At 41.7% G+C, this 25,115-nt stretch overlaps 1 protein-coding gene across 1 annotated transcript in view; it reads left to right on the plus strand.

Annotated features, from left to right (window-relative positions):
• Positions 1–25,115, plus strand: part of LOC115135693 (metabotropic glutamate receptor 4-like) — a 278,426-nt gene that overhangs the window by 131,749 nt on the left and 121,562 nt on the right. The gene's annotated exons all lie outside the window — the stretch shown is intronic.

Here is a 25,115-nt window from a genome sequence, read left to right on the forward strand (position 1 = left end):
GCTTTAGAAGCTTCTGATAGATGACATCATTTGAGTCAATTGGAGGTGTACCTGTGGATGTATTTCAAGGCATACCATCAAACTCAGTGCCTCTTTGCTTGACATCATGGGAAAATCAAAAGAAATCAGCCAAGACCTCAGAAAAATATTGCAGACCTCCACAAGTCCGGTTCATCCTTTGGAGCAATTTCCAAATGCCTGAAGATACCACGTTCATCTGTATAAACAATAGTACACAAGTATAAACACCATTGGACCACGCAGCTGTCATACCGGTCAGGAAGTAGACATGTTCTGTCTCCTAGAGATGAACATACTTTGGTGCGAAAAGTGGAAATCAATCCCAGAACAATAGCAAAGGACCTTGTGAAGATGCTGGAGGAAACAGGTACAAAAGTATCTATAGCCACAGTAAAAATGAGTCCTATATTGACATAACCTGAAAGGGCGTCCTGCAAGAAGCCACTGCGCCAGAACCGCCATAAAAAAGCCAGACTACGGTTTGCAACTGCACATGGGGACAAAGATCGTACTTTTTGGAGAAATGTCCTCTGGTCTGATGAAACAAAAATAGAACTGTTTGGCCATAATGACCATCGTTATGTTTGGAGGTAAAAGGAGGAGGCTTGCAAGCCGAAGAACACCATCCCAATTGTGAAGCTTGGGGGTGGCAGCATCATGTTGTGAGGGTGCTTTGTTGCAGGAGGGACAGGTGCACTTCACAAAATAGATGGCATCATGAGGAGAGGAAAATTATGTGGATATATTGAAGCAACATCTCAAGACATCAGTCAGGAAGTTAAAGCTTGGTCGCAAATGGATCTTCCACATGGACAATGACCCCAAGCATACTTCCAAAGTTGTGGCAAAATGGCTTAAGGGCAACAAAGTCAAGGTATTGGAGTGGCCATCACAAAGCCCCGACTTCAATCCTATAGAAAATTTGTTGGCAGAACTGAAATAGCGTGTGTGAGCAAGGAGGCCTTCAAACCTGACTCAGTTACACCAGCTGTCAGGAGGAATGGGCCACAATTCATCAAATTTATTGTGGGAAGCTTTTGGAAGGCTAACTGAAACGTTTGACCCAAGTTAAACAATTTAAAGGCAATGCTACCAAATACTATGTATGTATGTAAAGTTAGTAGTTCCAAGGAATACCTAGGATAGGATAAAGTAATCCTCCCCCTCCCTCCCCCCTTAAAAGACCTAGATGCACTATTGTAAAGTGGCTGTTCCACTGGATGTCATAAGGTGAAAGCACCAATTTGTAAGTCGCTCTGGATAAGAGCGTCTGCTAAATGACGTAAATGTAAATGTAAAAACTTCTGACCCACTGGGAGTGTGATGGAAGAAATTAAAGCTGAAATAAAATATTCTCTCTAATATTATTCTGACATTTCACATTCTTAAAATAAAATATTGATCCTAACTGGCCTAAGATAGGGAATTTTTTACAAGGATTAAATGTCAGGAATTGTGAAACTGAGTTTAAATGTATTTGGCTAAGGTGTATGTAAACTTCCGACTTAAACTTCCAACTTCCGATCTGTATACACAACAGAATATGGACACCATTTCAAATTTGTGGATTCAGGTATTTTCAGCCACACCTGTTGCGGACAGATGTATAAAATCAAGCACACAGCCATGCAATCTCCATGGACAAAACATTGGCAGTAGAATGGTCTTAATGAAGAGCTCAGTGACATTCAACGTGACACCGTCATAGGATGCCACCTTTCCAACAAGTCAGTTCATCAAATTTCTGCCCAGATAGAGCTGCCCTGGTCAACTGTAAGTGTTGCTATTGTGAAGTGGAAACGTCTAGGAGCAACAACAGCTCAGCCGCGAAGTGGTAGGCCACACAATCTCACAGAATGGGACAGCCGAGTTCTGAAACGCATAGTGCCTAAAAATCGTCTGTCCTTGGTTGAAACACACACTACCGAGTTCCAGATTGCATCTGGAAGCAACGTCAGCACAGTAACTGTTTGTCAAGAAAATCATGAAAAGAGTTTCAAGGCCAGGCAGCCACACACAAGCCTAAGATCACCATGCGCAATGCCAAGCGTCAGCTGGAGTGGTGCAAAGCTCGCCGCCATTGGACTCTGGAGCAGTGGAAATGCATTCTCTGGAGTTACCATCTGTCAGTCTGACAAACTAATCTGGGTTTGGCGGATGCCAGGAGAATGCTACCTGCAATGCATAGTTCCAATTAAGGGAAATATTAATGCTACAGCATACAATGACATTCTAGATGATTCTGTGCTTCCAACTTTGTGGAAACAGTTTGGGGAAGGCCCTTTACTATTTCAGCATGACAAGGCCCCCATGCACAAAGCAAGGTCCATACAGAAATGGTTTGCCGAGATCGGTGTGGAAGAACTTGACTGGCCTGCACAGAGCCCTGACCTCAATCCCATCACACACCTTTGGGATGAATTGGAATGAGCCAGGCCTAATTGCCCAACATCAGTGCCCGACCTCAGTAATGCTCTTGTGGGTGAATGGAAGCAAGTCCCCACATAAATGTTCCAACATCTAGTAGAAAGCCTTCCCAAAAGAGTGGGGGCTGTTATAGCAGCAAAGAGGGTACCGACTCAATATTAATGCCCTTGATTTTGGAATGAGATGTTCGACGATCAGGTGTCCCCATACTTTTGGGCATGTAGTATATCATAACTTTAATCCTAACTTGAGATATGCATTATGGCTCCTTTTACATTTCAATTTCCTTCTGCATTTAAATTCCCCTTAGGTGATGGAAATATGAGTGTTTCGCTGAATTCAATTCTTGATGTTTGACATGGTACGTACAGGGCCGTCAGAAAGTATTCATAACCCCTTGACTTATTCCACATTTTTTTTGTTACAGCCTGAATTCTAATAGGATTAATAATAAATAAATAAATAAAAGATCAACCAATCTACACACAATATGCCATAATGATGAAGTGGAAACATGTTTTTAGAAATTGTTGCAAATCTATTGAGAATGAAATAGAGAAATATCTTATTACATAAGTATTCACACCCATGAGTCAATACATGTTAGAATCGCTTTTGGCAGCATTTCTGGGTAAGTCTTTAAGAGCTTTATACACCTGGATTGTACAATATTTGCAGATTATTCTTTAAAAAATGATTCAAGTTCTGTCAAGTTGGTGGCTGGTCATTGCTAGACCGGCATTCTGCGCAATCCACAATGGCACGAAAGCCAAAACACACAGCACAGGTACTCACAAGCACCAACGGACATAGTAACAATAATGGACTCCCCCCCCGATGCGCTGCTTGAGACGCCGGCCTCGAGGACGATCATAGGAACGCAGTGCGGGTCGATCAGGACCCGATGCAGCTGCCGAAGTTGCGTCGTTGTCGGACAGGCCAGTTGCCGCTGCCAAAGTTGCGGCGGCGTCGGACTGACCAGTGGTGGCGGTGTTGGTCGGGCCAGTTGTAGCTGCTGAAGTTGCGTCGTCGGACGGACCCGTTGTGGCAACATCGGACGACACAGATGCAGCTGCTGAAGATGCGGCGGCGCCGGACGGACCAGTCTCAGCGTCGTCGGACGGGCCATTCCCACTGTCTCCCTTAATGGACCATTATTCTATCACGCTGGTATAAGTGATTCGGGAGACAGGCGCAGGAATGCTTATTAGTTTTTTTTACTAAGTCCAAATTACAGAGTGTTTTGTAAAGGCACGGGGACGAAGACCAGACAAACACGTAATAAAACGCAGGGTAGAAACCCAAAACAAAGGAGCGAAGAGTACCTCGAATAAATAACACAAGCGTACAATGATTAAGCCTTTAAGAGCTTTATACACATAGATTGCACATTATTATAAAAAATACAAAAAGAAAGTTCTGTTGATCGTTGCTAGACCGCCATTTTCAAGTCTTGCCATATATTTTCAAGTCAAAACTGTAACTAGACCACTCAGGAACATTCATTGTCGTCTTAGTAAACAACTCCAGTGTATATTTGGCCTTGTGTTTTAGGTTATTGTCCTGCTCAAACGTGAATTTGTCTCCCAGTTTATGTTGGAAAGCAGACTGAACCAGGTTTTCCTCGAGGATTTTGCCTGTGCTTAGCTCTATTCCGTTTTTTTTTATACAAAAGAAATCTATACTCCTTGCCGATGAAAAGCATACCATGATGCAACCACCACCATGTTAAAAAATATGAAGAACGGTGCTCAGTGATGTGTTATATTGGATTTGCCCCAAACATAACGTTTTGTATTCAGGACATAAAGTTCAGTTCTTTGCCACATTTTTAGCAGTTTCACTTTAGTGCCTTATTGCAAACATGAAGCATGTTTTAGAATATTTTTTATTCTGCACAGGCTTCCTTGTTTTCACTCTGTCATCTCCTATCACAGCCATTTAATGTCACCATTTGCCTCATGGTGAAATCCCTGAGTGTTTTCCTTCGTCTCTGGCAACTGAGTTAGGTAGGACCGTATCTGTCTAGTGAGTGGGTATATTGATACACCATCCAACGTGTAATTAATAACTTCACCATGCTCAAAGGGATATTCAATGTCTGCTTTAAAAAAAAATGTCCCATCTTCTAATAGGTGCCCTTCTTTGCGAGGCATTGGAAAACCTCCTTTGTCTTTTTGGTTGAATCTGTGTTTGAAATTTACTGCTCGACTGAGGGATCTTACAGATAATTGTATATGTGGGGTACAGAGATGACATAGTCATTAAAAAATCATATTAAACACAATTATTGCACACAGACTGAGTCCATACGACTTACCATGTGACTTGTTAAGCAAATTCTTACTCCTGAACTTATTTAGGCTTGCCATAACAAATGGGTTGAATACTTATTGACTCAGCTTTTCATTTTTAATTAAGTTGTACAAATTTCTATAGACATGATTCCACTTTGACATTAAGGTGTATTGTGTGTAGGCCAGTGATACAAAATCTCAATTTCATCCATTTTAAATTCAGGCTGGAACACAACACGTGGACAAATATCAAGGGGTGTGAATACTTTCTGAAGGCAATGTATATCTTCGGCTACCAGGGGATTTGCAGGGAAGTGCACAATAAAACTGTCCAGTGAGATAAATCAGTTGCATCGTAGGAATGTGGACTCAATATAGAAATTAATACTATAAGTCGGTAATAATTGATGGTCCATTTATAGCCTCAAGTGGGTTTTGAATCATTTGTGACCACAATGAGCTCTAAAGTTGGTTTGTCATGTTTATTAGTAGGGACGAGGCTAAAGGGTATTTTGAGAATCCCTTCCTTGTACTCAGAAATTCTGAGCAAGAGCACGACGCTGTCTGTTTCACTACTCTTTTATAACTCCATCTTTTTTTGTTCGAGGAGCTTAGTGTGTCAAGTGCCCTGTCTCCTCCATCTTACACAACTGCCAAACAGCAGCTTCCTGTTTTTTCCTCTTGTTTTTATCAATATGTGACTGAAAAAGCACAAATATGTTGTTTTGGTGTTAAAGTCAATCACATCAGCCTCAGTGTATGATGAACTACTCCACACCTGTAATTCCATTGGTACTAAAAACTCCCATCAGATCTTTGTCTACCGTCAACACCGTCAGTCAGAGTGCTGAAAGATCTGAGAATGGTCCTGTCTCATTGGGGATTTTCAAATGAACCATTTTCCATATTTTACAAATGTTTGTTTCAAACTTATTTTTAGAGGGCAAAAATATATCTGTTTTGAGTATCTGTTGTCAAATCAATCAGTGGTTTGACAACTCCGTCAGTAGCTAGGTTTCCATCCAATTAGGACAGATTTTCATGTGAATATGTGAATATAAAAATCAACATAAAAACTATTATGCGCATTTTCCCCACCAGAGATGTGTTTCCATCAAATTGACTTGGTGCAGATACAATTCTGTGCACGATGACATAGTACACATAAAAATAAGTTTTGTGGTTAAATTCCCAAGTACCGAATAACAAATACAAGTTAAATGGGTTTCGATCGCATACTGATGGTATTCTCACCAAAAAATAGTGTGTAATATACGGTAGCGAGTGTGCCCACTCCAGTATTCGCATGTGCACTCTAGCCAACAGCGAGAAGATACTGTATCTATGCGCTGTTGGCTAAAGAGTACATGTAGCGTACATGAGATTATTTTTATTTGTCAAACGGTAGTCAAGCATCGATTATCATGTCATCAGAATAAGACCCTCAATTTCTATTGGAATGGAGCATATAGCTCATCACCTTGCACATTCACCACCTTGTGAAGTTCATCATAGTTTATTTCATCTGTAGCCTAAAAAAACTTTATGCTTTCCCGAAGAGTCATAGTGTTAGGACCACACAATATGCCATCGTGTGACTCCATGTTTACTTCGATATGATGGTTATGATATTAATATTTGCATATAAAAGTGTGTCTGCTGTCATTTCTCACATAATTCATTTTACCGAACACAAAAAGCTCCCACCTTGTGTAACGTGTTTTGTTTTGTTGATATTTGGAAAGTTTACCAGGCCTGTCATTTCATTTTTCTTTATACGACATGTACTTTGCTCACCTAAAAAGGTTGGCTGGAAACCTGGTTACTGATGGAGTACATTTTTTTGTCAATATTCCAAAAATATATTTTAATTCTAATTTAATACTATTCTGTATGGATGCTTAAACAATTGAGGTATTTGCGGTGCTAGACTTAAGGGATAATGTTTGCTTTATAAATGTTGGATTATGTTTTAAATCTAGAAAAACATGCCAACTTCCTAACGAAATTAGCCCTGGAGCATTTACTAGTGCTATAAAACAATACAAAAAGAAGTTTGGAGATTATTCAAAAATATAATCTAATCTTAGAATTTAACACTCAATGCCATTAAACACAATAATTATGAAAATCAAATGCCTGTTATGGTAAAATAGCATGAGATTAGCTATAATACTGAAAGGTTATTCTCTGCTCTATGAAAAAATAATACATATTATTGTTAGGGGGTGAGGCTTGATCTAAATTTGCACCTAAACCCACTTTACATTTGGTCATAGTTCTTCCCTCACAGTCATCAAGGAATTCAGATTTAGTGGTGTGCTTATTGACAAACATTGTAATGTAATTACACAATCTGTCATTATACAATGGGTGGGTTTAATCCTGGATGCTGATTTGATTAAAACCGCATTCCAGCCGGTGTCTATTCCACAAGTTACCACCAGCTAAAGCTATGACGTTGAAATGCCTATTTATCTGTTCCATCTCACTGTGCAATCCACTGTCTCATCAGCCCAACCAGACAATTTATAAACTTGATCACCACTATAAAAAGCAGCTAGACATTATCTCACATTTCTTTTAGAGTAACATTTGTTTTTCAACAGAGGAGATTTGTATAAACCTTGCTGTCTGTCTCTCCAACATTTGTAACATTGTTTCAATATTGAAATTCGATCTCAACCTGTCCCATAGTAACGAACGTGTCGGGACGAGACAGACAGGCAGACAGCTTTTCTTAGCCAGTCTAAATCATAAATCAGCTGGCATAATTTGTATGGATATATTCAAAGAAATGTCAATAGTAAACAGGTATAACAAAACGAAATGCAGCTAGTTTGCAGTCTTTTCAGCTTCAGTTTGAAGTGATTGTGTTAGCGCTAGCTCCTCTGAACAACAGTGCCCTGACGAGAGAGCACATTTTCCATGTCAGGCGAAATCGCACATCATTAGATCATTGTTATGGATGTATCCAAATAAATGTCACTAGAAAACAGCTTAAATAAATACAAATGCAGCTACTTTGCTGTTATTCTGGCTGCACTGTTTGATGTGACTGTAAGTTAGCCGTAGTTGGCTAGCTAGCAAGCAAGGGATAAGAAAATTGCCAGCCAGTATGGCAATGGATAATTTAGAAGTAATGACTGGATCACGTCCATAGATACAGAACAATCGGCTTGGGTAGCAACCCTAGATTTGTGACGGGACCATATCTCGTGGAAGGATGAAATAGTATGAATAAATTCATCAAAATATATATTTTTAATGAAAATCTGTAAATCATTATTTGCAATATATCCTACAAACTCTCTAAAACCCAAAACATAACGCTCTCTCTTTAGGCTTTTTTCCCAGGCATGTGGGTGTTTCTGCATTCAGGTAGGCGGTAACAAAACTGGCAACATTGCACACGGCTGCCTGTTTACAAATGCTACCTGTCAGTCTGTCCAACGTTCATTTAGCAATATGTCACTAGTGCATAGCGACAACACATATCGAGGTACGACATTTTATATTGACCTTTCAACTGCTACAAGCTCTGTAAATTCTACAAGCTGCATTGTTTCCTGACCATCCATTGTAACATCTGAATATCTCTGTATGACAGTGCAGTGAATTAGAAACTGCGGGAGTTAGAATCCATAAACTAGGTTTAATTTGTGGAGAGGGAACAAGGGAGCAGGAAATCAGTAAAATATCAATTGGTGTGTCCTAACACATTAGGCGTTTCAGTACACCACAACCAGGTGCTTAACCAACAGCAGATGTGATTATAAGAGTAAGGTAAATTATGCCAAAAGGTATATTATGTTATTATATTATCATATTTAGGTAATAATAAATCATAATACATTACATATGCATGTACAACGTGCTTTTCTAAAATCCAAAGTAGAGGTTTTACAATATTGCAGCAATAAGGTAATGGGTTTTACGTACTGTAGGTTCATCATGTTCCTGTGATGCTGGCATAAATGATTTGGGAGACAGGTGCAGGAATGCGTAATAGAGGCTAATATTTAGCCCAAATTACGGAGTGCCATGTAAAGGCACGGGGACGAAGACCAAACAAACACGTAACAAAACAGAGGGTAGAAAACAAAAGAGCGAGGAGTACCTCAAATAAATAACACAAGCGCACAATGATTAACACACGGGACGAGACCCATAATCATCTGCGTAATACACAATGGCAATAAGCCAAAACACACAGCACAGGTACTCACATGCACCAACGGACATAGTAACATTAATAGACAGCCCAATGGAAACCAACGGGCACACTTATACAAGTACTAATCAGTGGGAATAGGGGACAGGTGTGCGTAATGAAAGTTCACCCCCCCACCCCCCTGATGCACTGTACCAGCAGCGCAACGACACTGGCCTCGAGGACGATCACAGGAATGCAGTGCGGGTCGATCAGGACCTGATGTAGCTGCCGAAGTTGCGTCGTCGTTGGACGGGCCAGTTGCCGCTGCCAAAGTTGCGGCGGCGTCGGACGGACCACTAGCAGTGGTGTCAGATGACCGGTTGTGGCGTCGTCGGACGGGCCAGTTGTAGCTGCTGAAGTTGCGTCATTGGACAGGCCTGTTGTGGCGACGTCGGACGACCCAGTTGCAGCTGCCGAAGTTGCAGCAGCGCTGGACTGAGCAGTCGCACTGTCGACGGACAGGCCTTTCCCGCTGTCTCCCTTAAGTCCATTATTCTGTCACGCTGACAAAAAGGATTCGGGAGACAGGTGCAGGAATGCGTAATAGTTTTATAAATTAAGCCTAAGTAATGGCGTGCTGTGTAAAGGCACGGGGACGAAGGCCAAACAAACACGTAACAAAACACAGGGTAGAAACCCAAAACAAAAGAGCGAGGAATACCTTGAATAAATAACACAAGCGCACAATCATTAACACACGGGACGAGACCCATAATCATCTGCGCAATCCACAATGGTACAGGTACTCACACGCACAATAATGGACAGCAATGGAAACCAACTGGCACACTTATACAAGTACTAATCAGTGGGAATAGGGGACAGGTGTGCGTAATGAAAGTTCCGGAGGTATCCGTGACAATTCCAGATGATTTTACAGTAACAATACATTTCACTATGACTAGCTGTCACACTAGAATGGTACCATTTTCAAATCAAATCAAATGTTATTTGTCACATACACGTGTTTAGCAGATGTTATTGCGGGTGTAGGGAAATGATGTGCCACAGAATGCTGCAGCAGCATGCAGGGTGTGCCGCTGCATGACAGCCACATGGCAAAATAAAATGAGTTCCAGACTATGTTTGGAATATTTATTTCTCGCACAGAATAGGTCGACTTTTGTACTATGGGAGACAGTAGATTGATATAGACTAGTGCTTTTGCTGTTTGTTAGGCCTACTCATCTTGTTGGTTGATGAAAAGTTAATGTGGACAGTTCTTCCAATATGCACCTCGTAATTGGATAAGGACGCGTGCAGTTGCGTCCCCGAAGTGTCTGTTTTCATTTGTAGCCTGTGAGAAAGACCCGATCAAGTGACCAGAGAGCCATGTGAGTGAAAGGGCTTCTGATTGTGCAGCTCACACAGGGAGAAGGACACAACGCAGCACTGCCGGCCACAAATGGCATGGATTCTTTTAGGGTGCATTACGGCCACAAAGGGGATGCCGCGGTGAAATTCGAGGCATTATCAAGTGCTTGTCAAATTGTGAATGAGACTATTGGAGTGTGTACTGTACAGCCTATGCAACAAAAACAGGCTGCATCGTCACCTTGTACGGCAACTGCACCATCCTCAACCGCATGGCTCTTCAGAGGGAAGATCATTAAGGACCTCAGCCACCTGGGCCACTGACTTTTCATTCTGCTACTGACGGTACAAGTGCATTAGATCTGTAACCAAGTGGTTTGGAAACAGCTTCTATCACCAGGCCATCAGACTGTTGAACAGCCATCACTAGTCGTCTCCCTGCCCGGTGCTCTGTCCTGCAACCTAGAGACTTTTTGCACACATACTCCCACACACTCACATGCTCACACACACACATGCTCACACACACACCTCATACACACGCAAATTCCTGCACTCACATTTACACGCACACCATGTGTAACCACACAATCACACGTACATACGCAAACACTCACACAGCCAATGCTGCTATCCCATGTTTATAAAGACATTTAACATGGGATACTTTCTATTTCTTGAACAAAAATATAAATGCAACATGTAAGGTGTTGGTCCCATGTTTCATGAGCTGAAATAAAATAACCTTGAAATTTTCCATACGCACAAAAACATTTTGTCTCAAATTTGGTGCACAAATTTGTTACATCCCTGTTAGTGATAATTTCTCCTTTGCCAAGAGAATCCATCCACCTGACAGGTGTGGAATATCAATAAGCTGATTAAACAGCATGATCATTACACAGGTGCACCTTGGGCTGGGGACAATAAAAGACCACTCTATAATGTGCTCTTTTGTTACACAACTCAATGCCACAGATGTTTAAATTTTTGATGGAGCATGCAATTCGACATGATGACTGCAGGAATGTCCACCAGAGCGTTTGTCAGAGAATATCATGTTAATTTCTCTACCATAAGCCACCTCTAACCTCATTTTAGAGAATTTGGCAGTACGTCCAAACGGCCTCACAACCGCAGACCATGTATAACCACACCAGCCCAGGACATCCACATCCAGCATCTTCACCTGCGGGATCATCTGAGACCAGTCACCCGGACAGCTGATGAAACCAAGTAGTATTTCTGTCTTTAATATAGCCCCTTTGTGAGGAAAAACAAATTCTGATTGGCTGGGCCTGGCTCCCCAGTGGGTGGTCCTATGCCCACGCATCTCCCAGTCCCTGCCATTGAAGAAAAACAAAAACACAGCATGATGCTGCCACCGCCATGCTTCACTGTAGGGATTGTGCCAGGTTTCCTCCAGATGTGACGCTTGGCATTCAGGCCAAAGAGTTCAATCTTGGTTTCATGAGACCAAAGAATCTTGTTTCTCATGGTCTGAGTCCTTTAGGTGCCGAATGGAAAACTCCAAGCGGGCTGTCATGTGCCTTTTACTGAGGAGTGGCTTCCGTCTGGCCACTCTACCATAAAGGCCTGTTGGTGGAGTTCTGCAAAGATGGTTGTCCTTCTGGAAAGTTCTCCCGTCTCCACATAGGAACTCTGGAACTCTGTCAGAGTGACCAACGGGTTTTCGGTCACCTCCGTGACTAATGCCCTTCTCCCCCGATTGCTCAGTTTGATCGGGCAGCCAGCTCTAGGTAGATTCTTGGTGGTTCCAAACTTCTTACATCTAAGAATGATGGAGGACACCATTTTATTGGGGACCTTCAATGCTGCAGGAATGTTTTGGTACCCTTCACCAGATTTGTGCCTCGACACAATTCTGTCTCGGAGCTCTACGGACAATTCCTTCAACCGCATGCCTTGTTTTTTAAAAATCTGACATGCACTGTCAACTGCGGGACCTTAGACGGGTGTGTGCCTTTCCAAACCATGTTCAATCAATTAAATTTACCACAGGTGGACTCTAATCAAGTTGCAGAAACATCACAACTACCTTATATACTTGTGTTTAAGGTAGTTGTTGTGAAATTGTTAGATTACTTGTTAGATATTACTGCACAGTCGGAGCTAGAAGCACAAGCATTTCACTACACTCGCATTAACATCTGCTAACCATGTGTATGTGACCAATAAAATGTGATTTGATTTGATGATCAATGGAAACCGGATGCACCTGAGCTAAATTTTGGTATTTCAGTTTTTTAAATTTGTAATAAATGTGCAAAAATGTTTGAAAACCTGTTGGTTCTTTGTCATTATGGGGTTTTGTGTGTAGATTGATGAGGATTTTATTTTATTTTATCCATTTTAGAATAAGGCTGTAACGTAACAAAGTCAAGGGGTCTGAATACTTTCCTAATGCAGTGTATCTACTACTGTATATTGCGTTTTTATTACACTGTTTATACACAACGCATATTTATATACTGGATTCTTGACATAGCTCACTCTGATGTAGTGTTAATTGGGTTGTTAATTGGATTCATTCTGACATTTCTTGATTTCTTGTTAGCGATTATTTCTGTACTTGTTTGACATTTTACTGCACTGTTAGGTGCTACAGAAGTAACACAAGCATTTTGTTGCACCCGCAATAACATCTGCTTAACTGAGTACATGTGTAATAGCCATCATATGCTGATGGGGTAAAAGTTGTAGTAGGACAGGAGCAATGCTAAGAGTTATCGCTGGGGTTTGGTGCAGGGATATGGATGACAATCTGTTACTTTAGTTGCTGATTCATGTGTAGTTGGGACTTTAAGCAGACATCTCTGTTCAGATACAGTACATTATAACATAATGATCTCATATTTTAGATACCTCTCACTCTGCACAACGTCTCGTTCTTTTCAATTAAACATTAACCTTTACAACGGTTAGCCAGAGGTTATTCTAATACACTTCCCAGAGAGTGAGCAGAACAAGCTAATCATCGGAGTCAGCTACCACAGCAGCCACCTGCTTGGACCAAAACTACTTTTACCCCTGAAGGAAGACAGAAAATTACTTTGGAGCTGAATACATTCTAAAGATAGCAGATGAGAAGTAAGTACGCATGGCAGGTAGGTGATTGTTGTCGATGTGGCCTGGGTGTACCCCCAGTAAACAGTCTGGTGAAGGATTTTTAGTGTCCCTCAGCCTCCCCTTGTTTGGCAAAGGCCAGTCTGGGTGAGCAGCTGCTCGTCACCCACACACATTGACCCTGGACTTGACTTCACATACTGGGAAAGGGGGTGGGCATAGGAGGAAAGAGATTGAGGGACATCAAACATTCAGATATCAATAAATATTATCAGTTCAGGATTTAAGGATTCATACCCAGTTTGGATTCCTTTGATAAACCTCACGTTGCAATTTAGATGATATTTGAGAATTTATGACATGAGCTAATGTAATTCCGTTTTCACCGTCTGAGCTGAATCTGTGTGAAATGGTTTCTGGGAAACTGAAAGACATGGTTGGGTAATAACGTAAGTCTGGAAGTAACAGCAAATAGCAATAGAAAGTGTAGTATAGATACTGGTACACAACCTCATGAGCCCTCCACTGTGGGACCTGCAAAAATGTGTGTTTGCACCTGCATGTGCCTGGGTGGCAGTGAGCGTTGCTTTTGAGAAAGGGTTCTTAAATAAATGTATAAAATACTGGCAAGTTGGAACACAGGCAGGGCACAGCAGTGGTAGTAAAGTGTAGGCTATTAGGGCCAAACCTCTGGAGAGTCATCTTTGACTGCAGACATGACACCCCTCTTTGGTGCAGAGCTCTTGATTACTGTTGAACCATGCCTTAAGAGATATAATCGATCAAGTTAATGAAACACAATGTCAATAAAGGCCCTAACGAGATTCGAGCTAGCCAATAGGCTGTCTGACATCAACATGAGAAACTCTCCTAACATTGTCACTGTCTACGTGTTTGCAGAATCACTCATGTTGCGCACAGGGCTGTTTCAGAACATGTTCAGACTCTAAATGGGAACAGAAATAAGCAACTGAAGCTATGATGGAGGTCATTATATGATAGAGGTCAGGCTTCTCTAAGGCACAGTGAATGACTGTGTCTTGACAGATTATATGCAAGTAGAGACAAGCCAAGTACAGAAAGCTCCAAAAGTATCGGGACAGTGACATATATTGGCTCTGTACTACAACACTTTAAATTATACAATGACTATGAGGTTAAAGTGCAGACTGTCAGCTTTAATTTGAGCGTATTTTCATCCATATCGGGTGAACCGTTTAGAAGTTACAGCATTTTTTTGACAAAGTCCTGCCATTTTAGGGTACCAAAAACATTGGGACAAATTCACTTATATGTATAGTCAAATTTTTATATGAGTAGTCAAATGTTTAGTATTTGGTCCCTTATTTCTGGCGTCAAGCGTGTGACTCTACAAACTTGTTCGATGAATTTGCTGTTTGTTTTGGTTGTGTTTCAGATTATTTTGTGCCCAAAAGAAATTAACAGTAAATAATTATATTTGTGCATCTGTAACTTTTTCACTCATTATTCACAATTCAATCAGGATTATCTGTACAACAAAAGTGACTCTAAAATGACAAAATACATTATTTACCATTAATTTCTACTTGGCACAAAATAATCTGAAACCGAAACAAAACAACAAATGTATCCAACAAGGGTACCCAAGGAGGCAGTACAAACTGACCACAAAAGACGCTGTGAATTGCTATAGATAGGGTAATCATTAGCCAGGGCCGTGCATATACCTTTCAGATATATGGTTAGCTGGCTAGTGGCTTGTGTGGATATTTTAGTATATGGTGGCTAGCAAGAGAATAAACTACCTTTGTTCCTGCCGCAGAATGAGAAAAGGATGGAGTTGGGTTGGAACGAGGGTCGTTGATGCAGGTGCTCCTCTCTGTCTTTCCGCCTCTCTCTGCTGCACGTCTCAGCCAACCAGGCTGAATATTGATGATGTCAATCAAGTGTTAATCAGATGTTATGCTGCTGTGACAGTACTGTAGATATTTAAACTATGTAGCTAGCTACACACAATCACCGACCTGTGACCACATCTCAAGCCATGCATGTTTGGATACCGGGCGTGTGCAATCTCTGTACAGGGCAGACTGGGGGGGGGGGGGGGGGAGGCAAAAACCTGGGTGTGTGAGCTCTGTACAGGGCAGACCAAAAGGCGTAACTTGACAACGGCATGACAATTTGCGGGCAATGGGTTCAGAACAACAACAACAAAACTTTAAACCCAAAATGTATAATACCAACACCCAAAAGGGCGTTTGGCCATTAGGAGGGCAAAAGGACATGCACTTGGCACAGTTTGCCTCCTATTTGTGCACATCTCTGGCGTCAGTTAACCTAATATATGACTAGAATTGTTGGCTGGCTGTGGAAGAGATCCACAGTAAGTGGGCCCCCAATCACTCGGCTGCTTCGTCATGTGCCCAGGAATGCAGTTTCGATTCGACTTGTGGGTATTAAATTGCAATTACCAACAGGAGAGACAATCAATTTGGAGGGGAAGAAAAAGCCAAAGAGCAGAAAATGAAACATATTAGTGTTGAAAATTCAGCGACAATTGGACAATCCAAACATGGAATGGTGATACGACTCTGAACGTCCTGACCACTGGGACAATGATAATGTAAACAAGACTTGGTGTAGCGTGTGTGCATTTGTACAATATGCATGCATGGATACGCGTGTGTGTGTGCTGGTTTTATATTTTAAAAAATCCAGGCACACTTGTGTGGGTGGCTTGTAGGCAGAAGTTTTTTTTTTAATCTCTCCATTGCAATAAAAATGTATTAAGGAAAGGAAAGGGTTTTTGTGAAACAGAATCAGAAGATTATGGAAATTGACCAGCTCATGCAACTAATCTGGATTACAATTCCACTGTTACCAACTCATCATTAGAACACATTGATAGCGCTTTTGTAAAGGGGATCTGATATAGAGCTTACACTAATCATGTTTGAATGTCTTTATATTGTTAATTAAGCAGGACAGTTCTGATATTATTATACTGAACAGAAATTTTAACTCAACATACAACATTTTCAAAGATTTTACTGAGTTACAATTCATCTAAGGAAAATCATTACATTTAAATACATTCATTAGGCCCTGATCTATGGATTTCACTGGGAATACAGATATGCATCACAGATACCTTAAAAAAAAATAGGGGGGTAAATCAAAAAAACTGTCAATATCTGGTGTGACTGCCATTTGCCTCATGCAGTGCGACATCTCCTTCGCATAGAGTAGATCGGGCTGTATTGTGGCCTATGGAATGTTGTCCCACTCCTCTGCAATGGCTTTGCAAAGTTGCTGGTTATTGGCAGGAACTGGAACACACTGTCGTACACGGCGATCCAGAGCATACCAAGCATGCTCAATGGGTAACATGTCTGGTGATTATACAGGCCATGGAAGAACTGGGACATTTGCAGCTTCCAGGAATTATGTACAGATCCTTGCAACATGGGGCTGTGCATTATCATGCTGAAGCACGAGGTGATGGCGGCGGATAAATGGCACCAGAATGGCCATCTCATCACGGTATCACTGTGCATTCAAATTGCCGTTGATAAGATGCAATTGTGTTTGTTGTCCGTAGCTTTTGCCTTCCCATACCATAACCCCACCGCCACCATGGGGCACTTAGTTAACAACGCTGACATCAGCAAACCGCTCACCCACACCACATCATACACGGTCTGCCATCTGCCCGGTACAGTTGAAACCGGGATTCATCCATAAAAGAGCACACTTTTCCAGTGTGCCAGTGGCCATCAAAAGGTAAGCATTTGCCCATCTGAAGTCAGTTGCGAAGCCAAACTGCAGTCAGGTGAAGACCCTGGTGTGGGCGATGAGCACGCAGATGAGCTTCCCTGAGAGGGTTTCTGACAGTTTATGCAAAAATTATTCAGTTGTGCAAACCAACAGTTTCATCAGCTGTCCGAGTGGCTGGACCATGACTATCCCACAGTTGAAATAGCCGGATGTGGAGGTCCTAGGCTGGTGTGGTTACACGTGGTCTGCGGTTCTGAGGCCGGTTGGACATACTGCCAAATTCTGTAAAATGACGTTGAAGGCGGCTTATGGTAGAGAAATGAATGTAAACAAATTTGTGCACAGAATTTGAGAGAAATACAATTTGTGTACGAATGGTACATTTCTGGGATGTTTTATTTCAGCTATGAAACATGGGAGCAACACTCTATAACAACATACACTCTTCTGGGAAGGATTTCCACTAGATGTTGGAACATTGCTGTGGGGATTCGCTTCCATTTAGCCACAAGAGCATTAGTGAGGTTGGGCACTGATGTTGGGTGTTTAGGCCTGGCTCACAAACAGCGTTCCAATTTGTCCCAAATGTGTTTGAAGGAGTTGAGGTCAGGGCTCTGTACAGGCCAGTCAAGTTCTTCCATACAGATCTCGACAAACCATTTCTGTATGGACTTCACTTTGTGCTCAGGTGCATTGTCATGCTGAAACAGGAAAGGACCTTCCCCAAACTCTTTCCATAAAGTTGGAAGCATCTAGAATGTCACTGTATGCTATAGCGTTAAGATTTACCTTCACTGGAACTAAGGGGCTTAGCCCGAACCATGAAAAACAGCCCCAGACCATTATTCCCCATCCACCAAACTTTACCAAACTTTCTTAGAGTGGTCCGAGGAGAAGGAGGAGGGTTGCAGCTTGTTGATGAGGGCACACTGGGGGAAAAACGCCCGATAGGTGACCGACTCTCCATTGAAGGGGGATTCCCGGGGAAGTGGCGCTGCTAACAGCCAGGTTACTGAGAGGCTGGGAGGTTACCGTCGTAGGCTGCCTAACAGACAACACGCGGAATTGCTCCAGCAATGTGTTCTACGCTCAGTCATGTTGTTCGGTCAAGGTCGGGAACCCTTCCACGAGACCACAAAGCAACTCCTCGTACCTTCCGATGGTGGCTCCTTGGGAGGGGATGGCATTGCGGAGCTGGTTAGATGGTTCCAGCGTGGGAATGAAAGCAGTGTAGACAGACGGTTACTTGGAGAGAATAACCGGGTGGTCATTCTTGAATTGACCGTCTTAGATTACAGATACAGCTACTCAACCATAGCATTGATTGTTAAGAGGTTAATCTGTCTTCTTCAACCTCGTGTTGCATTTTTGGGTCACGACTAGTCGTGCTCCTCAACCACAGCTCGCGGTCAACTTAGTCTGTATGTAAATTCTTAACTCACATGTTTTATACCCCAGAGTAGAAATGGCGTGTCAGTCTTTATGACAAGTTCTCTGGGGCGTATCTAGTTATGAGGCATCAGGAATTTTACTTTGATCCAGTTTAGACAACTAAATTCATAGTTCATCTTTACAGAAAAAAATTTGATCTGGACATTTTCACACAACGCACAGTACGCAAACATCATGTACAAATTATGAAAACTCCTCAAGTTATCGTTATAACGTCGTCATTTGTTTATTGTTTATTGTTTACTCCATGTGTAACTTTGTTGTTGTCTGTTCACACTGCTATGCTTTATCTTGGCCAGGTCACAGTTGTAAATGAGAACTTGTTCTCAACTAGCCTACCTGGTTAAATAAAGGTGAAATAAATCAAAAATAAACTATGAATAAAATAACAAAAACAACATTCATTTTAATATTCCATCTATCGTTGTTACCACCATTTTGGGTGATGAAATATATTGTCCCAAAGTCCATTTGTTGCATGTTTCTGTTCTGAGGTATTCTCCACAGGGCCCATACAAACATTCCAATCCTCCACACTGAGAGGACAAAGGATTTTGTCTGCTGCCTTAAGATTTACAATGGGCGTGAGGTGTCATAAACCCCTCCATCAATCCTCTATTCCTCTCCCCCTCTGGCAGGAGTAACAGATGTCTCTGCGGGACTATGATCCACGGTAAACCTGACCCGAACAGGCCAGTCATGACTGAACAGAACGGCAAGCAGTCTCAGGTCAGGGCAGGCAGAGGTCAATAATCCAGTGTGGCGTGACAAGGTACAGAACGGCCGGCAGGCTTAGGGCAGGCAGAATGGTCAAAACCGGGAATACTAGAAAATCGCTTTGATCGCTTGACGGAAACAGACAAACAGAGAACACAGATATAAATACACTGGGGATAATGAGGAGGATGGGCGACACCTGGAGGAGGGTTGAGACAAGCACAAAGACAGGTGAAACAGATCAGGGTGCGACACTTTGGTGGCATGCTTTTTAGGGTATGTATGGGTATACGAGCTGTGTGCTAGTAGTTCTCAACAGACACATCGGTGCATTCAGCCTGTCAACACTTCTTACAAAAACAAGTAGTGATGAAGTCAATCTCTCCTCCACTTTGAGTCATGAGAGATGTACATGCATATTATTAATATTAGCTCTCCATCTACATTTTAGGGCCAGCCGTGCTGCCCTGTTCTGCGCCAATTGTAATTTTACGAGGTCCTTCTTTGTAGCACCTGACCACATGACTGAACAGTAGTCCAGGTGTGACAAAACTAAGGCCTGTAGGACCTGCCTTGTTGATAGTGCTGTTAAGAAGGCAGAGCACCACTTTATTATGGACAGACTTCTCCCCATCTTAGCTACTGTTGTATCAACATGTTTTGACCATGACTGTTTACAATACAGGGTTACTCCAAGCAGTTTAGTCACCTCAACTTGCTCAATTTCCACATGATTTATTACAACATTTAGTTGAGGTGTATGGTTTAGTGAAGGATTTGTCCCAAATACAATGCTTTTAGTTTACTAACTTATTCCTTGCCACCCATTCTGAAACAAACTGCAGCTCTTTGTTAAGAGTTGCAGTGATTTCACTTGCTGTAGAAACTGTCTGTTAGACAGGTGTCTCTTTATCCACAATATAGCAGGGTTTGTAAAGCCATTACAAGCCATTACAAGTGTTTCCATCAGCAGACTATGATCAATAATGTCAAAATCCACACTGAAGTCAAACAATACAGCTACCACAATCTTTTTATCATCAATTTCTCTCAGCCCATCATCAGTCATTTGTGTAAGTGATGTGCTTGTTGAATGTCCTTCCATATGAGCATGCTGAAAGTCTGTTGACAATTTGTTTACGGTAAAATAGCATTGTATCTAGTCATTCACAATTTTTTCAAAACGTTTACTCGAGGTTGGTAACAGGCTGATTGGTCGGCTATTTGAGCCAGTAAAGACGGCTTTACTATTTTTGGGTAGCGGAATGACTTTTGCTTCCCTCCAGGCCTGAGGGCACACACTCTCTAGTAGGCTTAGATTGAATATATGATTGAATATATGGCAAATAGGAGTGGCAATATCATCTGCTATTATCCTCAGTCATTTTCTATTCAAGTTGTCAGACCCCGGTGGCTTGTCATTTTTGATAGACAACATTTTTTTCACACAAGTTGTCCCAACAGCAGAGCTTTCTTTACAGCACCATTGAGTGAATCCTTACCACCGCTACACCTGGCTATCAGCGGAGACTTGTCTGGCAGCAAAACAGTTCATTCAGCCTTATTTACTGCCTTTGTAAAACGCATAGCTGAAATGGCTGACTTGCTAAAACCAATGTGGTTTCTACTGACAATTGAGCTGTACTAAGCGCAAACCAGATTGGATGGCACATCGCTGCAGAATGCTATGGTAGCCATGCTGGTTAAGTGTGCCTAAATAAATCACAGACAGTGTCACCAGCAAATCACCCCCACACCATCACGGTGGAACTTCACGGTGGAACCATGCTTCACGGAACTACACATGCAGAGATCATCCGTTCACCTGCTCGGGGTCTCACAAAGACACGGTGGTTGGAACCAAAAATCGCACATTTGGACTTATCAGACCAAAGGACAGATTTCCACCGGGCTAATGTCCATTGTTCGTGTTTCTTGGCCGAAGCAAGTCTGTTTCTTTTATTGGTGTCCTTTAGTAGTGGTTTCTTTGCAGAAATTCGACCATGAAGGCCTGATTCACCTTGTCTCCTCTAAACAGTTGATTTTGAGATGTGTCTGTTACTTGAACTCTGTGAAGCATTTCTTTGGGCTGCAATCTGCAATTCTGCAGAAGAGGTAACTCTGGGTCTTCCTTTCCTGTGGCAGTCCTAATGAGAGACAGTTTCATCATAGTGCTTGATGGTTTTTGTGACTGCACTTGAAAAAACGTTCAAGTTTCTTGAAATTATCTGTATTGACTGACATTCATGTCTTAAAGTAATGATGGATTGTCATTTCTCTTTGCTTATTTGAGCTGTTCTTGCCATAATATGGACTTGGTCTTTTACCAAATAGGGCTATCTTCTGTATACCAGCCCTACCTTGTCACACACAACTGATCGGCTCAAACGCATTAAGAAGGAAAGGTAACTTTTTAAATAGGCATACCTGTTAATTGAAATGCTTTCCAGGTGACTACCTCATGATGCTGGTTGAGAGAATGACGAGTGTGCAAAGCTGTCAAGGAGGCAAAGGGTGGCTACTTTGAAGAAACTCAAATATAAAATATACTTTGATTTGTTTACTACCTGATTCCATGTGTTATTTCATAGTTTTGATGTCTTCACTATTATTCCATAATGTAGAAAATGCAAAAATTCAAGAAAAACCCTCAAATGTTTAGCTGTGTCCACACTTTTGACTAGTACTGTATATGCCAGGCGCACCGTTTTGAGTGTGTCAAGAACTGCAACACTGCTGGGTTTTTCACGCTCAACAATTGCACTGCTTACTGTATGTAGCCTATGCTATTTAATAAACTGTAGTATCAATCCAAAATAGACTAGGACGAGAATATTCCGTGCCCCCAGATTAATTGAGTTGATGACAACGCAAAGACCATCAATAACTTTCCGAACTTAGGACAAACGCATGCCGTATTAAGCCATGGAACCCCTTGATTGGCCAGTGAGTGGCCAAGCCCTCCTCACACCTACAACATGTCTTTCGCACCACAGTCAGCTATTGCGCTCATCATAATGTCTACGAAAATAGCAAAAGTATTTCTGACATATCCCTGGACCTATAGCGGCACTGTGTCACACCCTGGCCATAGAGAGGCTTTTATTCTCTATTTTGGTAAGGCCAGGGTGTGACTAGGGTGGGCATTCTAGTTTCTTTATTTCTATGTTTTGGCCGGGTATGGTTCTCAATCAGGGGACAGCTGTCTATCGTTGTCTCTGATTGGAAATCATACTTAGGCAGCCTTTTTCCCACCTGTGTTTTGTGGGTAGTTATTTTATGTTTAGCTGTTTAGTTGCCTGACAGAACTGTGCGCTTTCGTTTTTCTACTTTGTTAATTTGTTGCGGTGTTCAGTTTAATAAATATCATGAACGCCTACCACGCTGCACCTTGGTCTCCTTCAACCCACGAGAGTTGTGACACACTGCCAGCGTATAGATTTACCGTTGTGTTGAGTTTGTTAAAATAGAACCCTTAAAGTTAATATTTAATAGTTCATTACAATAACTCTGTTTCCGTTGGGTTGTTTAAAATGGTCATTCAACATTTTCAAATCAGTACAGAAACTACTTGACCAGTTTCCTCAAGGCTGGGATCCTAGTGGTCAGGTTACTGGTAGCATCCAGCTGTCCATAAGTATAATATAATACATCCCTGTAGGTCTGTCAACTCCAGACTGTGACCATTTAGTTGCATTTTGCGACCATTTTACTTGGCTGTGCAAGTTCCATTTTAATTGGTCACACTGGTGCGAACTGCACATTCTACCTGGTCACCTCAATCAAAACGTCCTATTTTGGGGGAAAATAAAACCATGCATTTGTTAAACAGTAAAGTGCATTATCCTAGGATTCCTGTAATATGTGCCTGCCCTGCCGCTGTACCTGCCTTTTTTGGTGGCGCTGGCTACTGTAATAAGCAGGCCTCTCACACTCTCTCTCCCCCATCTTTTGCCCCTTGTGATTGTATAACATTTCAAAATGCAGTTGCGGGAAGAAAAAAGCCTCTGTTTTACTATCAATATATCTGGTGTCTCACTGGGCACAAACGGTTTGAATCAATGTTGTTTCCAAATAATTTGAATGAAATTACGTTGAACCAATATGGAATAGACATTGAATTGACATTTGTGCCCAGTGGGATGGCTTTGAAATTAGGAGTGTATGAAAATGTGCATCGGCCATCGTCATTGCAACGATTTTTTTAGCACATTACATTTACTGTTTGATTAATACATGGCTACTAGCAGTAGGTGTTAAGTTTAGAGTTGGCGTATGTTTGAGTTTCCATTTCCTCAGCTGGTGAACTAACACCAATTGAATTAGGCCTACATACTATACATACTATATTAGTGCACATAAAGAAACAAAGGCAAATTCATATATTGAAAAGTATATAGAATCTGGAGGCCTATTTTGACAGTAAAATATAACAAAAATTGCCTAAATGTAAACAAAACATTTTTTTCATTTTTTTTTTTACAAATTAATCAAATCTGAAATGTCTTGAGTCAATAAGTATTCGACCTCTGTGTTATGGCAAGCCTAAATAAATTCAGGAGTAAACAATGTGCTTAACAAGTCACATAATAAGTTGCGTGGTCTCACTCTGTGCAATAATAGTGTTTAACATACTTTTTTGAATGACTTGCGCATCTCTGTACTCTACACATAAAATGATCTGTAAGGTTCTTCAGTCGATCAGTGAATTTCAAACACAAGTTCTATAATGGCACCAGGTGAGACCCAAATGCAGGCACAGGAGGCAGATGGTTGATATTTATTATAACAAAAGGCAGGTCAGGTACAGGCGAGAGTACATAAACCAGGTCAGAGTCCAAACAGTACCATGCGATAGGCAGGCTCGAGCGGCGTCAGGACAGGCAGGGGTTCGGGAACCAGGTCAGAGTCCAAATGGTACAAGACGATAGGCAGGCACGAGGTCAGGCAGGCGCGCTCAGAGTCAGGACAGGTAAGGGTCAAAACCAGGAGGGCGGGAAAAGAGATACTGGGAAAAGCAGGCGCTGAGACAAAAACGCTGGTTGACTTGACCAACAAGACGAAATGGCACAGAGAGACAGGAAACACAGGGATAAATACACTGGGGATAATAAGAGACACCTGGAAGGTGTGGAGACAAGCACAAAGACAGGTGAAACAGATCAGGGCATTGCAGATTCAACCACACAGAACAGGGAGGTTTTCCAATGCTTCACAAAGAAGGGCACTTGTTGGTAGATGGGTAAAAACAAAAACAGCAGACATTGAAAATCCCTTTGAGCATGGTGAAGTTGTTAATTACACTTTGGATGGCATATCAATACATGCTGTCACTATAAAGATACAGGCATTGTTCCTAACTCAGTTGCTGGAGAGGAAGGAACCCGCTCAGGGATATCAACATCAGGCCAATGGTGACTTTAAAACAGTTACAGAATTTAATGGCTGCGATAGGAGAAAACTGAGGATGGATCAAAAACATTGTAGTTACTCCACAATACTAACTTAATTGACAGAGTGAAAAGATAGAAGCCTGTACAGAATACAAATATTCAAAAATATGCATCAAGGCAATAAAGTAATACTACAAAACATGTGGCAAAATTGTTATGTTTGGGGCAATTCCAATACAACACGTTACCACTCTCCATGTTTTCATTTGTAGTGGTGGCTGCATCATGTTATGGCTATGCTTGTAATCAATAAGGATTGGAGAGTTTTTCAGAATTAAAAAAAAATGTAATGGAGCTAAGCACAGGCAAAATCCTAGAGAAAAACTTGGTTCGGCCTGCTTTCCACCAGACACCGGGGAGATGAATTCACTT

Source organism: Oncorhynchus nerka, linkage group LG2, assembly GCF_034236695.1.
Source record: "Oncorhynchus nerka isolate Pitt River linkage group LG2, Oner_Uvic_2.0, whole genome shotgun sequence".
Taxonomy (NCBI): Eukaryota; Metazoa; Chordata; class Actinopteri; order Salmoniformes; family Salmonidae; genus Oncorhynchus; species Oncorhynchus nerka.